The sequence below is a fragment of the Canis aureus genome, chromosome 36, assembly GCF_053574225.1.
Source record: "Canis aureus isolate CA01 chromosome 36, VMU_Caureus_v.1.0, whole genome shotgun sequence".
Classification (NCBI taxonomy): domain Eukaryota; kingdom Metazoa; phylum Chordata; class Mammalia; order Carnivora; family Canidae; genus Canis; species Canis aureus.
The window spans coordinates 2,501-18,667 of NC_135646.1; positions in this window are offsets into that span (position 1 = coordinate 2,501).

The window sequence follows — 16,167 nt, forward strand, 5'->3', positions numbered from 1 at the left end:
GTACCCTAACCCTAACCCGTACCCTAACCCTAACCCGTACCCTAACCCTAACCCGTACCCTAACCCGTACCCTAACCCTAACCCGTACCCTAACCCGTACCCTAACCCGTACCCTAACCCCTAACCCTAACCCGTACCCTAACCCGTACCCTAACCCGTACCCTAACCCGTACCCTAACCCGTACCCTAACCCCTAAACCCTAACCCTAACCCGTACCCTAACCCCTAAACCCTAACCCCTAAACCCTAACCCGTACCCTAACCCGTACCCTAACCCGTACCCTAACCCGTACCCTAACCCGTACCCGTACCCTAACCCGTACCCGTACCCTAACCCGTACCCTAACCCTAACCCGTACCCTAACCCGAACCCTAACCCGTACCCTAACCCTAACCCGAACCCTAACCCTAACCCGTACCCTAACCCGTACCCTAACCCTAACCCTAACCCTAACCCTAACCCTAACCCCTAACCCTAACCCTAACCCCTAACCCTAACCCTAACCCTAACCCTAACCCCTAATCCTAACCCTAACCCCTAACCCTAATCCTAACCCCTAATCCATACACCTAACCCTGTAAAAAGCTTTTCCACAGATATTCCCTTCCAGCAATTTCATAAAGACTAAACAGAAGCTCTGTAGGATACCCTGACTCACCCAGGGTCAGGCAAGCAGTTCCTGAACTCAACCCAGGGCTCCTGACCCCAAAACCCCTTGATCCACCAGCACGCCTCTATCCAGAATTTCCAAAGACTCTCCTCCTGACTTCACCACTAAAGAAACTACAGAGAAAACAGGGCACCTCAAAATATCAATAGGCTACATCTAGTACAACTAGAAAGTCAAGCTCAATTTTTAAAAGGCAAAGGCCAGGCAGCTCTGGTGGCCCAGCGGGTTAGGCTGCCTTCAGCTCAGGGTGGGACCCTGGAGACTCAGGATCGAGTCTCACATCAGGCTCCCTGCATAGAGCCTGCTTCTCCCTCTGCCTGTGTCTCTGCTACTCTCTGTGCCTCTCATAAATAAAGAAAATCTTCTTTTTTTTTTTTTTAAAAGGGCAAAGGCCATCTTGAATAATTTTGAATTTTCACTCTTCCCTAATTTAACTTTTTTGACAGAAAGACCAATTAGGACAAAGCATCTCAGACAAATGACAAGATATCACCAAAGTCTGTATCTGATGACAGTAAGTTACTGTACACCTAACCCCAGATGTTGGCCACCAAATCCTATCCAAGGGCCAAAGAAATGCTGCAAATTAGATTTTAAAACACAAACAGGAAATCTCATCTTTCCTTCTGATACTTATTTCCTATGAAACAGATGTCCAAAATGTATTTTGTAAGCAATAAATGAACAGTGAAGTTATCTCCTGTCATGTTGCACCTGCAGGGAAACTATGTAACCCTTGCACCAAATCCAGAATGCTGGCAGCTACTTTTTTTGTGGCTCAACTACAGAAAAGACAAAAGCCCATGAGGTTTTGGATTAATGAGAAGTTTTATCTCCAGCAAAAGTGAGTCACAGACATGAATAGCACATTGTGCCAAACACATCTGCTGTTTTTTCTGATTGTTGATTCCCTGTGGCGAGTGGAATCATTTACTCATGTAATGTTTATGTTCAGAATTTAGGGTCCACGGAGAAGTGCCCTCAGGTGGGAATGAGTAGTCACCTCCTGACCTGTGGCCTGCACACCTGTCTCAGTTTCTGGAGCAGTGATCCCCTGGGAGGATTTTTAAGTGCTAACTGTCTTCCCCCTAAAGTAGACCAATGGCTTGGTCTTCACAGGAAAAGAGAAATTACGCTTCCATATCAACAGCTCAGCTCATGATTGGTCATGTGACTGCAGCGGGGCTGGTTTACTGCAGCCTCCAGGCCGCACCTGGGGGACCTTCCGGCACAATCCTGACAGCCCATCACCTTACCCCCAGGCGACACAGGGCACAGTGCCCCAGTTGGGGTGCCGCTCAGGGGTTACCTGCACTGTCTGCGCCCAGCGGACAGGGGACACCCTTCTGAAGTTGGGGGGCTGCAGGGCCCATTACCTGCACTGTCTGTGCTCAGAGGAGACAGAGGGACACCCCAGTAGAGCTGGGTGGCTGCTCACAGGCTTGTTACCTGCACTGCCTGCTCCCGAGGGTGCAGGGACACCCTTCTGAAGTTGGGGGCCTGCACGCGGGCCCTTACCTGCACTCTTACCTGGGAAACAGGCGACACCTAGGAGCTCTGCAAACCCCATCCTGCAAACCCTCGGGTGGGCAGGCAGCCCGGAGTTTAAGTTCCTGCTATTTCTTGGGACCTGTCCATCAAGGAGCAGGCCTAGGCCTCCCACCCCGCACCCGCGCTCACCACGCCACCTCTGCGCCTGTGTCCGCAGCAGCACCACCCGTCTCCCTGGGACCCTGCCCGCAGTCACCCCCAGCCCGGCCTACGCTGACCTCGCCCCCCAGGACCGCCCTGCACCGAGCGCCCTCCCGAGACCCTAGCTGCCAGACATCTTAGAGATCTCTGGTCCCACTCACTTGGCTTCTAGAATAAACCCAAGTAGCTGATTGTCACAGTTATTAAACATGAAGTGTCCCTGAAGCTCCGATGCTCTGTTTCAGTTCTTTCCCTGCCAGTTGTGACTGATTTAAATCAGTCATAACACATAAACACTAAGAAGGTTGGGAAGTAAGTAATAGCAGGGAAGGAAATATGTTAGCAATTTTTATTATTAGCATTGGCTCATTTTGTGGAACAGGCTGAGCTATTTTTAGATACTGTATCAGACCTGTGTTGCTGCTGGCTGTGAAGATACTGGAGCCTGAATCAATGACAAAACATATTTCCTTTCCGTGACCCTAATATCAGAAAAAAATATTATAATGTCTCTATTCCTAGGGCTCCAAGTACGTTACTTATCTTCTACCCAGATAATTATCTAAACAGTCATGCTGTGCAGAAGCAAAAAGGCCAGCTGAGTTACTTCTAGTTTGCCACATAACAAGAAAATCCTGATACTTGTTATTTTTCCAGATCAAGTAGACCAGAGATCAGAAGGGAATAGAACCATGTAAAGAGGGATGGGGGGTCCACCTGGGGATCCTACTTTGGTTTCTGATACTTTAAAATCCTGTGTGAATAGGGTGCCTGGGTGGCTCAGTCACTTAAGCGTCTGACTCGGTTATGGCTCAGGTCACGATCTCAGGGTCCTGAGATCAAGCCTTGGGTTGGGCTGTCCCTCTTCCTTGCCCCTTCCCCACCCCCCCTCAAAACCAAAACAAACACCGCTGTGTGACTTATATAGTGTAAGCTGCAGTCTAACCATATGGAAAATGTGACTAATAATATCTATAGCACAGAAGTTTATAAAAGGGAGAACTCCACAAAGAGCTGGTGTGATGTCTGGCAAGAGCAGGTGCAGTAAGCATTAAATATTTGTGGCCGTCTTTCTTTGGTTTTTGGTTTTTGTTTTTTCAGAAAAAAGAAAACCTATTGCTACGACGTGGGCTCTTGGACCCGGAGTGGCACAGGCAGGAATGTTCTGGACTCCCTGGGATGGGCCACTCGCAGGGAAGGCAGGAGACGGATGTCCTGCCGCTCCACAGATGCGCCTGGGAGCCACGGGCGGTGTGCGGAGCTCTCAGCTCAGGCCACCTGCCTTGGGGTCTCACGCGCTTGGGAATTTCCCAAGGACTTGCTGGCGACATCTCAGACCCGTAGAGTCTCCTACGTGACGCTAAAAGCACTGACCTGGGGGTGGCCCGGGGGGCTTGGTTGGTGAAGTGTCCGACTCTTGATTTGAGCTCAGGTCATGGTCTCAAGGCTGTGAGTTTGAACCCTGTGACAGGCTTACACGCTGGGTGTGGAGCCTGCTGGGGATGCTTTCTCTCCTTCTCCCTCTGAGGGGTAAAAGGACTAATCTGTTAAAACAGGACACAGCAGAGTGTTACAGGTGAGGGATTTCCCACACGGGTGGTTCTCCCATGGGCTGTGCCCGGGGTCTGCATGTGCAAAACAGCTCAGTGAACAAGGAACAGATTCAACACTGAATTATCTTTCAGACCTGAAGTTAAATTTTTCTTTTAAACCTGTGGTTTTTAGCCAGGGAGACACTGGTCGTGAGGTATGCCAGGTAGCTTTGTGGGGATGGGAGAAGATCTATCTTCTCAGACGAAAATACATGGAAGCCCTCGCCTAAACACGTGCACGTGGTATGTTTATGATATTCAGAAACAGTAACAATAAAAAAATTGTCTACTGCCTGAAGACCTCTTGAAAACATTCCCAGGGAAATTATACTGTACTGTTCTTGCCTTTGCTTACTTTAAAAATTGACACTGTGAAATAAAATACATAGAAAAGTTGTAAATCATAAATACCTATGTAACCAGATCTACAATTAGAACATTGGCCGCACTGCAGAAGCCCATCGGGTCCCATTTGATCCCAACCCTTCCTCCCCTACTGGGAAATTAGTTTTATTTGCAAGCTCACCTTACCTCATACTCTGAGAAAGTCCCAAAGCCGGAGAAGACAGATCTGCTCAACTATTTCTATAGGAGATTCTTTACTGCTCAAATCCAAAATGCCTCCATTTCTGGATGCCTGTGAGCGATCTGCTAGTTCTTTCCTTGACCTCATACAGTAGAAGTGTCCTCATTAGCCCAACAGCCCACCTCCTAAGAATCCTCTTTTCTTGAAAGATCAAGGCTATAAATTGGGGTCCCGCCTGAACACTTAGGTAACTAATTAGTGAACCCAACACAATTTTCTGTGAAAAGTGTCAAACGTTGGAGTGGAGATGTCAATTTTATTGATAAAATGAAATATAGGAGAAACACAACAAACAGATTCAAGGAGCTCTGGCTAAATACGGTGGACTGAATGCTGGTTTACTTCCACTTCCTCCCGGGGTCAGCTGACACTGTTTTATGGTGGGGAGAGAGGACAAGGCCTCCAGAACAGGGAACATGAGCACAGGTGACAACAGGAAGTCTGGGAGCCTGGCAGCATGAGGACGGACAGGTCAGGGGACAGTGGTGAGTCCAAGGAGGGATGCTAACTGAGAGGAGCCTGCAGGGGTGGGTCGGAGAGGCTCAGACCTACAAGCACCCCTCAGGCTCCAGACCCCGGCCACCAGCCAGCAGAGCTGGACACCACCCTGGATGCTAAGGAGGCTGGTCGGGAGGGAGTCAGGTATGGATGTCACGCTCTGGGATTCAAACGTGTGCAAGGGAGATCTCTCCACCCATGTGGGTCACAGGGAACTCACCAAGTCCGGAGGGAAAGGAGAGAGCACAGCTCATCACTGCCAACCTCAGGGGCCACGGTATGATGTAACCCCATCACTCGCCTGCTCACAGCCACACCAGGGAGGCAGCTATGGGGGGGTGGTGACGCCAGGGCATAGGACCAGAGCCACCTGCAGCAGAGGACCAAGATCTGGGCTCAAGGTTAGGTGGCACGTGGCCACAGGAGGGGTTCCTGTCACTGCTGATGGGAGCCGGTGCCCACAGGGCAGGACGTCTGCTGCTGAGCCCTGCAAGGAGGTGACTTTTAAGGCTCATTCATGTGGTGCTTGGAAAAAAATGTAAAATTAAGTAAAAAGAGCAGTTAGAATGGCCAACACTAAAGAAGAAGAAAAAAAGTAAACTGGCAAGAGTAAAGGTGAATTCACAGTATTTCAGAAAAGTTTCCCAGTGGATTCAGAGTTGCCTTGCCAAGGCCAACCCACAGACAGGTATGCCTGTTTTATACAATATATATTTAATATAATGAATAAATAATACACAAATTCGTATTTAAATGCATTTTCTTTTGCTCCATATGGACCTCCACAAGAGGTGATAAAAGATTAGTCCGACAGCACCTTTAGACAAGAGTAAGAATGGTTTCTAATCTTAGCAAAGTAGAAAGAAAATCTCAATTTTTAAAAGTAAATACAAACAGAAAATCCAGAAAGTCAGACTGAGGGGCATGTATTGCTTTATGTCCTGGAGGACTCCCTCACGTAAAATTAGCCTCCCAACTCTCCGAAAAATAACAGAACTTCGTTCAGTCCTCTGAAAATTCGGGCTTTTTTAGATTTTTTTTAAAATTTATTTATTCATGAGAGACAGAGAGAGAGAGAGAGAGAGAGAGAGAGAGGCAGAGACCCAGGCAGAGGGAGAGGCAGGCTCTATGCAGGGAGCTCGATGTGGGACTCGATCCCGGGACCCCAGGAAGGTGGTGCTAAACCACTGAGCCACCCGGGCCGCCCTGAAAATTCATTTTTAACTTGTATGACTCTTTAGGCCACTTCATTCCTGAGATTCCGCTTCTCTGAAGCGCTGGCTGCCACCTGAGAGCAGGAGCGGGGTGCAAGCGTTCGATACCTAGATCAGGTCCTGCGTGTGGCAGAGGCAGCGCGCCGAGCTTGGGGCAGCCAGTGGATACAAGTTGCTGTCCTCACACGGGCTGGAGGGACAGGACCACATTGCGACCTCAGACGTTGACACTGGGCAATCGGAGCATCGCACAGCATGTTCCTCCTTGGATTCTAAGGTGCCAAGAGCTCTTCCTGTGACCTGGCGGGAAGCCCAGGCCAGCTGCAGTGCCCCAGCGTCCTGATGCACGGGCTTCCCAGGTGGCCTCAGGGCACCAGCCAGTCCTTGCCCCAAATGCTGCTGTTCAGTTGTCTCGGACTCAGAACGGAGAGGCAGCTTGGGTTGGCCATCCTCCTTCCTTCCCGAGCGGGGAGGACAGCTGGGGCGCCCAGGGCACCGGGACTCCCCACTGGCATGTCTGCTGGCACGTGTTAGCGCCTCCCACAGGGATCCAGTCCTCTCCTTGGACAGGGAGGAAAGAGAGACCTGGGCTAGGCTGTGCAGAAGCAAACCTCCCGTTTGTGCAGATGGAGGACTAGCAACCAGATCTCTGGACTGTTCTGCTTTCTCTCCGGGGCGGAGCCCACAGCACGCAGGGCTGCCATGCAGGGAACCAAGTCCTGAGGAGCAGAGTCCCCCCGGGGTCGACCCACAGCTGAGATCACCGGGGGCTTCTCCGGGACAGCCGGCAGTCTGAGGCGACCGAGTCTCCCTCCTCGCCAGTCCGTCTGTACTGGGCAGTACGGGTGCTCCCACCCGTGCTCTCTGACGCGGCCGAGGGTGTAGGCTGTGCAGTTTCAAAAACCATGGGAGCAGCTCCTCTCCTGATCTGGGTGTTGGTTACAGGGGACTGTTCGCTTCCTAACAACTCAGGATCAGGTCAAGATTATTGTCCCTACGTAATGGGAAAGAATACCGGGGCTTGGGGAGGTTAAATTATTTGCCAGAGGAAACAAAAATTACAGCACTATTAGAATCACCCACAGTTAACCTAGGAAGGAAAGAGGCCCAGAGTGAGTGCGTGGACTGCCCGGTGCCGCTCAGCCAGTGTGGGTCTCAGGCTCATGCCGGGCGGCCTCCGGTGTCTGTGCCCGCCCCGCCACCTGCCAGCTCACAGGTTCATAACGTAGGGGCCAGAGCCACTTTTGTCCCTGGGCTTCCCATGTTAAAGAAAATGTTCATGGGGCCATTATTAGCATCTGTGATACATGATTTCCTTCCACTGATAGTACGATTTTTAAAAAAATTTCATTTAAAATCAATTATCTAACATAGACTGTAATATTGGTTTCAGGGGTAGGGATCAGTGATCCATCAGTTACTTACAACACCCAGTGCTCATTCCATCATGTGCTCTCCTCCATGCCCCCGCCCCCCGCCACCTCTCCTCTCAGCGACCCTGTTCATTTCCTAGAGTTCAACATATCACGTGGTTGGTCTCCCTCTCTGTTTTCCTCTTGATTTAGTTTTTCCTCCCTTCCCCTATGATCCTTTGTTTTGTTTCTTAAATTGTACATATGAGTGAGATCATATAGTATCTTTCTCTTTTTTCACTTAGAGCATAATACCCTCCAGTTCCATCTACGTCATTGCAAATGGCAAGATTTCTTTCTTTCTTCTTTCTTTTTCTTTTTCTTTTTCTTTTTTTCTTTTTCTTTTTCTTTCTTACTCTTTCTTTCTTTCTTTTTCTTTTTTCTTTCTTTCTTTTTCTCCCTCTTTCTTTCTTTTCTTTCTTTCTTTCTTTCTTTCTTTCTTTCTTTCTTTCTTTCTTTCTTTCTTTCTTCTCTCTTTCTTCCTTTCTTCTTTCTTTTTTAGATTTCATCCTTTTTAATGGCTGAGTAATATTCCAGTGTATACATAGACCACATCTTCTTTATCCATCATCTGTCCATGGATGGCGAGGCTCCTTCCACAGGTTGGCTACTGTGGACGTTGCTGCTATAAACATCGGGGTGCAGGTGTCCCAGCGTTTCACTGCATCTGTATCTTTGGGGTAAATCCCCAGCAGTGCAATTGCTGGGTCATAGGGCAGGTCTATTTTTAACTCTTTGAGGAACCTCCACACAGTTCTCCAGAGTGGCTGCACCAGTTCACATTCCACCAACAGTGCAGGAGGGTTTCCCTTTCTCCACATCCTCTCTAACATTTGTGGTTTCCTGCCTTGTTAATGTTCCCCATTCTCACTGGTGCAGTAATACAATTTTAAAGAAAGCTGTTAATACTGAAATATGTATGTCTGTGGTTTCTATTTGTTTTCTGAGATCTGAGGATATGGGGCAGCCCTAATATTGACATAATTTGAGTTATCTGTGATGCCTGGTGATGGGAAAGGACGTAAAGACCTCACAGACACGCAGCTCATTATTGAATGAGGACACCCCCCACCCCACCAGGCCCCATTGGTTGAGAATAATGACACCTAAGGGTTGTGTTGTCCCTGCTGCTCTGTCCTGTATTGGCAACCCCCGGAAAACCAGACTGGTGAGGGACTGTGTGCAGACAGCACACCAAGCCCGGGTCTTTAAGAACATAGCTGGGGACCCACGAAGCTGGTATGTGTTTCAGATCCTGGATGAGACATCAGGGGCTGTTAGCAATTTGGGTCTGTGCTGTGGGTGAAGTCTGGGGAGGTTCAGGGCACAGATTTAAGGGACAGGGTGAGTTTGTCCATGGACAGAATGGGACAGAGAAGAGGTTGTGAGGATAAAGAGAAGCCCGCAGAGAAAAGCCAGGAGGCCCCCCTGCAGGAGGTGCCCCAGGACTTGCTGACTGGGCCCTAGGCAGGGGAGGAGGAGGGAGCACCAGAGTGAGGTTGCTGGAAGGCAGGGGGGCAACGGATGGCTGGCAGGGGTCTGAGAGAACAGGAGAGGAGGAAGCCTGCCAGCACACAGAGGAAACTCCTTCCAGGAGTTGAGGTTTCCCTGCCAAAAGGAAGTGTCAGCTGCCATGGGGACAGGCCATCAAAGGATGTTTAGAAGACAGGAGTGGGCACTGCAGGGTGGCTCCTGACCACGGCCCTCTGGTGGGGAGGGCGGACAGGTGGGCTGGACCCGGTGCAGGCAGGAACAGGCTGAGGCCCGTGGGAGAGGCACCTCTGACGGCAAGAGGAGATGGATGTTCCCTGTGGATGCCTTCGGTTGTTTTCCTGAAACTACAGAGGCCCCACGGCCCCAGGAAAGGGCCTGGATCGCTGGGCGCCAGGCTGGGAGGCTGTGACTGCCAGAGCACGAGGACCCTCTGTGCACTCAGCCCCTAGCTCTCTGCGCGCTCTCCTCTTTCAGGGCCACCCAGGTCGGCCAACCCTGTCCTCCCCCAAAGCTGCCAAGTTCCCAGCACCTAAATCTCATGCTTGTTGGCTACGTAACAGAGGGCAACATCCGTGCTGTTAGAGTGAAGTCTAAACAGACCCATGTACTTTAAATTGTGGGTCACATTCCTTTTCCATCCTGTGGAGACACCAGGTGACATCACACACTGTGTGTCCCCACGGGGATTAGAATGGACACAATCGGACAGCCCCGGTGGCTCAGCGGTTTGGCACGGTCTTCAGCCCAGGGCCTGATCCTGGAGACCTGGGATCGAGTCCCATGTCGGGCTCCCTGCATGGAGCCTGCTTCTCCCTCGGCCTGTGTCTCTGCCTCTCTCTCTCTCTGTCTCTCATGAATAAGGAAATAAAATCTTAAAAACAAAAAAAAAAAGAATGGGCATAATCTAACAATCTCCCAGTGCTCACGTGCTACCAACGGCGCTGGGTGTCTGGGATGTTCCCGGCCGGGCCGGGGACACCGAGGCAGGGGCCGGGCCACCCGGAAGCGCAGGGTGGTGAGGGCGGCAGGTCGCCCCGGGCCAGCCGCACAGAGCTCCCAGGATCTGGCAGGGCCCCCCCTGCGGCCCGGCGGCATGTGGCCTCCCGACCGCAGAGCAGCCGAGGTCCGCGGGGTCACGCCCCGGCCTGCCACCTGCCACCCGTCGCCGATCCTACCAGCCACAGACTGTGCTCGCGGGACCGTACACGTGGGCCACTTGGTTCCGTGCCTGTTCTTTTCAGCGTCCTCTGCAGGAGCAGAATCCAGGCGAACGCCAGACCAGGGCCGCGGCGAGCGGCGAGGCCAGGCCCGGCCGCCCCAGCCTGCAGGCCCGGCCCGAGGCCGCCACCAACAGCTCCTCTTGCGACGCTGGACGTCTGTGCCTGCCGGTCGCCCACTGCCCGCCTGGCCCTGGCCCCTGACGCGGTCACCGTGTCTCACACGTCCCCCGGGGCCAGCCATGTTGTCGCGGGTGCCACAATTTATTTCCTTTTCGTTTTTGGCGGAGCCAGATGCTACTGCATGTCGCTTGGCCATGTGGCTTTATGCGTTCTCCCACCAGTGGACACTCGGGCCGCTTGCACGTCTTGGCTGTTGTGACAAACGTGCGGTGAGCAGGGGTGCAGCGGTCCCCTCGAGCTCCTTGTTTCGGGTCCGTTGGGTAAGTGGCCAGCAGCGTGACTGCAGGACACGGGGAAGCTCTGGCTCGCCCTTCCGGAGGCCCCTCCGCTGTCCCCGGAGCGGCTACTCCAGCCGCGTTCCCACCGGTCAGGCACGAGGGCTCCCCTTCTCTGCAGCCTTCTCGCCAACACTTGCTGTTTTCAATTCGGCCCGATAGTGGCCATGCCAATGGGGGTGAGGTGGTGTCCCCCTTGGTACTGGTTAATGTCTGTCATCTCCTCAAAGACTGTGTTCTTTACACCGAACCCAGAGGCTGACACACTTATGTCATTGATCTCCCGCACAATGAGTGTCCGGGGCACCTGAATCATTAATCTCCTGCTTGAAAGCCAACAGCCGTCAAGAGAAGCTGTTGTAGGCAGATTAACAGCCCCCTAAAAATGTCCGTGCGCTAATCCCTGTGTATGTTACTCTATGTGATGAAAGGGACTTTGCAGATGTGATTAAATGGATGATCTTGAGGTGGGGCCTAGGCCCCGGCAGCTGTCCTGAGACACCATCCTTCCGAGAAGCAGAGCCAGTTGGAGCCCGGTGCCCGACCCAGGGCTGCAGGCCGGTGGGGAAGCTGGAGACACTAAGGGTGGGTTGGTAGCTGCTGGACTAACAGGTCTGCTGCAGGGCGCCAGAACTGTCCCCAGATTGGGGTTTGGAGCATGAGGGAAAAAGGAGATAATGCTGGTGCCAGAGGATGAGTGTGGGCAGGAAAGCACGGGCAGGGTGTTCCCAAAACCTCGCACGTGTTATCCTGCATGCTGCCAGCGGGCTCCGCCCTTGTGGGGAGGCCTGGGAGGCACAGGACAGGGGACCCGTCTCCCCAGGTCCTTGGGAATTTGGGGGCACAACAGAACACTCACTGCACCCAGACCCAAAATACAACTTACAGCCACAGGAATGCTGGAAGGACCCCGGGTTCCCTGATGCAGACTGGAGCCTCAGCCTTTAACCAAGGAGGCTGAGAAAGAAGGAGGCAGGGAATCAAGACAGTGAAGAGCCGCCCAAGGCTCTGCCAGGGTTCGTGGGAGAAGAGGAAGACTCTCCCAGCGGGTGAACATCAGGCAGCAAAGAGCTGGGCCAGGAGGGCCCGTCGGGAACACGCACCTGCCAAGTAGCACCTTGAAAAATGCATAGAGCAGAAACTGACCTGTACAGAGAAAAACCTAAGTTGACAATTGTGGTTGGAGGTTTCTTATCTTCTTATTGTAAAAAGAAAGAATTGCAGAGATATGGAATATAAATATAGATGTGTAAGCTTAAGCTCTTTTTAAAAAAAGATTTTACTTTATTTATTCATGAGAGACAAAGAGAGAGACAGAGAGGCAGAGACACAGGCAGAGGGAGAAGCAGGCTCCATGCAGGGAGCCCGATGTGGGACTTGATCCCGGGTCTCCAGGATCAGGCCCTGGGCCGAAGGTGGTGCTAAACCGCTGGGCCACCCGGGCTGCCCAGCTTAAGCTCTTACAGTTACATAGAACTCCGTACCCAATAGAGACTACAATCGTTAAAAAATACACATGGACAAACATTATATGTTCTCATTCATTTGGGGAATATAAATAATAGTGAAACGGAATATAAGGGAAGGGAGAAGAAATGTGTGGGAAATATCAGAAAGGGAGACAGAACATAAAGACTCCTAAATCTGGGAAACGAAGTAGGGGTGGTGGAAGGGGAGGAGGGCGGGGGGTGGGGGTGACTGGGTGACCGGCACTGAGGGGGGCACTTGACGGGATGAGCACTGGCTGTTATTCTGTATGTTGGCAAATTGAACACCAATAAAAAATAAATGTATTATTAAAAAAAACATTCTTGAAAACAAAACAAAAAAAATGAAAAATAAAATAAAAAAATAAAGGGGACTATGGTGATGGCCGCACAGTCCTATGAATATTAAAACCTACTAGAGTGTACATTTTAAATGGGTAAATTGAATAGAATGTAAATTATGGCTCAAAAAGGCTGTAAACACAAATGAACTAGGTTACTTATGAGGACTGGAGGGATCAGGGTGGAGGAAGAAGGGAAGAGGATGACATTTCTCAACAATGTTTGAATAAGAATCATGATAATGTTCTATGTACCCAAAAGCCAAAATCAAACTAACAAGGATTTGAGAAAATTCAAAAACTAATGCACACACAAACCAATGGACCCAACTGTCCTTCAAATAACTAACCTAATTATCTCACAGGGAGGTGGGCTGCATTCAGCCAGCATCCAGAGATGCCCTCAGGCTCAAGAGAAGCATCCTGCAAACTGCACATCCTTCTGGGGGAGGTTTAGTGTTGGCAGTTGTACAGGCGAAGAGACTCTGAACCTGTTTTGCATAAATGGAAAGTTTGAGCAACGTATAATTCACTGATGATGCCGTGAGGCAGCTCCCATTGCACATGACAGGGGACGGGGCTGATGCTGAAGGCAGAAGGGTCTAGAAGTCACGATGGCCTACACGCAATGAGCATATCTCATCTCTTGATTTCTAAGTACCAGCCCTCACTACAAAGAGCCAGGCTCCTTGGAGAGATAGCTGAATCCAATACAGGGACCCTAGAGAGAAGGGACATACTGTTGCAACAGAAAATAAGGAAGTGATGAAAAGCAATCATAGGGCAAACGAAAGGACACTGGGGCCAGCCTGAGCAGGTGCCACCTCACAAATCTGGGGCAATCTGAGTCTCAGAACGTACAAGGAACGTTCAGTGAGTTGGAAGCTCTTGTAAACAAAGTCATAGCATTAAGAATCCATGAACCCGCATGGACAACAAACAGCACGGGGAGAGGTAAGGCTCTTTTTTACAACAGATTTCCAGCTAATGAACACAGAAGGGATGATAGTGTCCGAAGAGTAACAGTTGGCAACCATCACAGTAAGAGCAGATTCAGGGACAGCCAGTACTGAGCATCAGCAGGTGGCAAATCCAGAGCAAGAGGCAGTGCTGTGGAGGCACAGGGCTTACAGGGTCCCAATCCATTTCCACACACGACCTCTTATGACAAAGAGAAAATGCTGGAGCACCTGGGTGATCAGCAGTTGAGCACCTGCCTTCGGCTCAGGGTGTGACCCTGGGGTCCTGGGATCGAGTGCCGCACTGGGCTCCCCAGAGGGAGCCTGCTCCTCCCTCTGCCTGTGTCTCTACCTCTCTCTGTGTCTCTCATGAATAAATAAATAAAATATTTTTAAAAAGAGAGAGAGAGAGAGAGAATATGCTAACCGTGCAGTGGAGAAACCAGACTACGCTCCAATCTGGTGACCAAAATTAATGCTACCAGTAAGAGGCAGCCTAGTGCCTCCGGACCTGATACCCCAAGAAAGATAGCAACATTAACTTGTTTTCCAGCCAAAATTGTGTAACCTGAATCCAATCCTGACAACTCATCAGACCAACCCACACTGAGGGATGTTCTATAGCATAATTGGCTGTCACTCCTCAAAGCAGAGCTGTGGCTCTGGGCTGCATCTTGGCCAGGAGGTGTGGCAGGTGAGGGTGTGTGGGGGCAGGTGTCAAAGCCAGGGGGAAATGGTACATCCTGTGAAAAGCATTGACTGTGTTATGTTTCTTGGGTTGGTCTCTACCGTGAGCCCTTCAGAGACCCAATTTGGAGGAGGACGTATACCCACAGCGTCAGGGGTAAAGCGATGTGCAGTAAAGTAGGAAGTAGGGATGAGAGAGACACTTTTCCCAGCTGTTCCTAAGTCTGAAATTAGTGCAAACTAAAAAGTTATAAACAGACAAAAGCAAACTAGTAACACATGCTTAACGCTGAAGCCTCTGGGGCCGTGGCTTTGGGATGAGGGTGTGGTCCACGGCCCCGGGGGGGTCCCCTCTCATCAGCACGTATGATTCTGAGAAGGTCTAGTCTCACATTGGAAACGTGTTCCCCTGGGAGCTAATTACACCTCTTCCCCCTGAGCCCCTGACAGAGGACCAGAAACACATGTGGGCTGAACACAGGGTCTCTCGAGGGAACCTGCTGTTGCGATGGTGGCTCTGGGGCTCACGTGGTCTGTCGCACCTGGCACGCGATCCATGTGCCCCGCCGACTGTGGTCCTCGTCTGTCCCCTTTGCAACGAGGGCAGGTGCACCTGTAGAGCCAGGACCGTGGCTCCAGTCAACAGAAGGCAGAAAAGGGGCAAAGGGCATCTGCTCTGAGGCCGGTCTTCCTCTGGGAAGGAGATGCCCTGATTGAGGACATGGCCAACCAGTCCCTGTAACTGCCTCCATATTAAAGCGCAGAAAATCACTTTTGCTGAGGGAGCTATTTTTCCAAGCTTTACTAAGTGATTTGAGATACTCCTGCAACTCCCTGACGTTTACGGGGGGGGAGCCCTGGCGTGATGCCCCTTCAACTCCCTGAACTTGGCTATCTACACTGATGGCTTCTGTGCCCCCGCATCCTGCACTCTGCATTTGCATCGTGGAGAAATAAAATCTCTGGGGTGGACCAAACAGGTTCAGGAATTCCCGAGGGAAGAACTAAGGGTTATCCTCATCTAAACCAAAGAAACTGTGGCTGCAATGGGCCATCTAACTACGGTGGTTTTGCCTTTTATAGATCTCTGCCACTGAGAAAGCTCCCAGGTACTGTTAACGTTTTGTGTGTGAAATGTCATCAGGGAATTTGGAGATTGAAGGCGCTGGCATTTAAAACCTGAGGATTCTAATTCTGGGCTAATTTTTGGACTCCTTAGGCTGCTCTGGGGCTGCAGCACGAACATGGGGTAGTGGAAGGCCACGTGCCTCCATCAAGCCCTGGCTGCCCTCACAGGCTGCGGCGGCGCTGGCACGGCCCGTGTGTGGTGGGCCCTGGGATGGGGAGGGAGGCCGGTGTCGGGGAAGGTGTGGCACTGCCACACAGACAGGCGCACGACCCAGAAGGGCAGGGGGCCGCGGTGATCGAGGCCTGGGGTGCCCTCGCAGGGCTCCCAGGGCACAGGCCAGGGGAGTCCTGTCGCGTGGGGCGCTGTCACCGTGACCCGGACGTGCTCTGGGCTCCAGGCATCTCCAGAAGGAGGAGTGTGGACGTTCCCTCCTGCACACGCGGGTGCTCAGCCATCCTAAAAGGAGACGGGCAGGCTCTGCATAGCCTGGAGTCGACTCCAAACATTCTGTGTTCCAAGTCATTAGAGGAAAGACCAGATTCCCAGATTCCCCTCGCTGTATTCCAGACAAGATGATGCAAGGCGACATGCACCATGGATATTCTACTTCCTGACAAAAAGGAAGAGTTGTTTAAAAAGAGAATTACTGAATCCGTAAGCTCTCCTGTTAAAGCAAAGCAAATTTAGTAAACATGAGGTGACATGACATGAGACAGTTTGGGCATTGTTT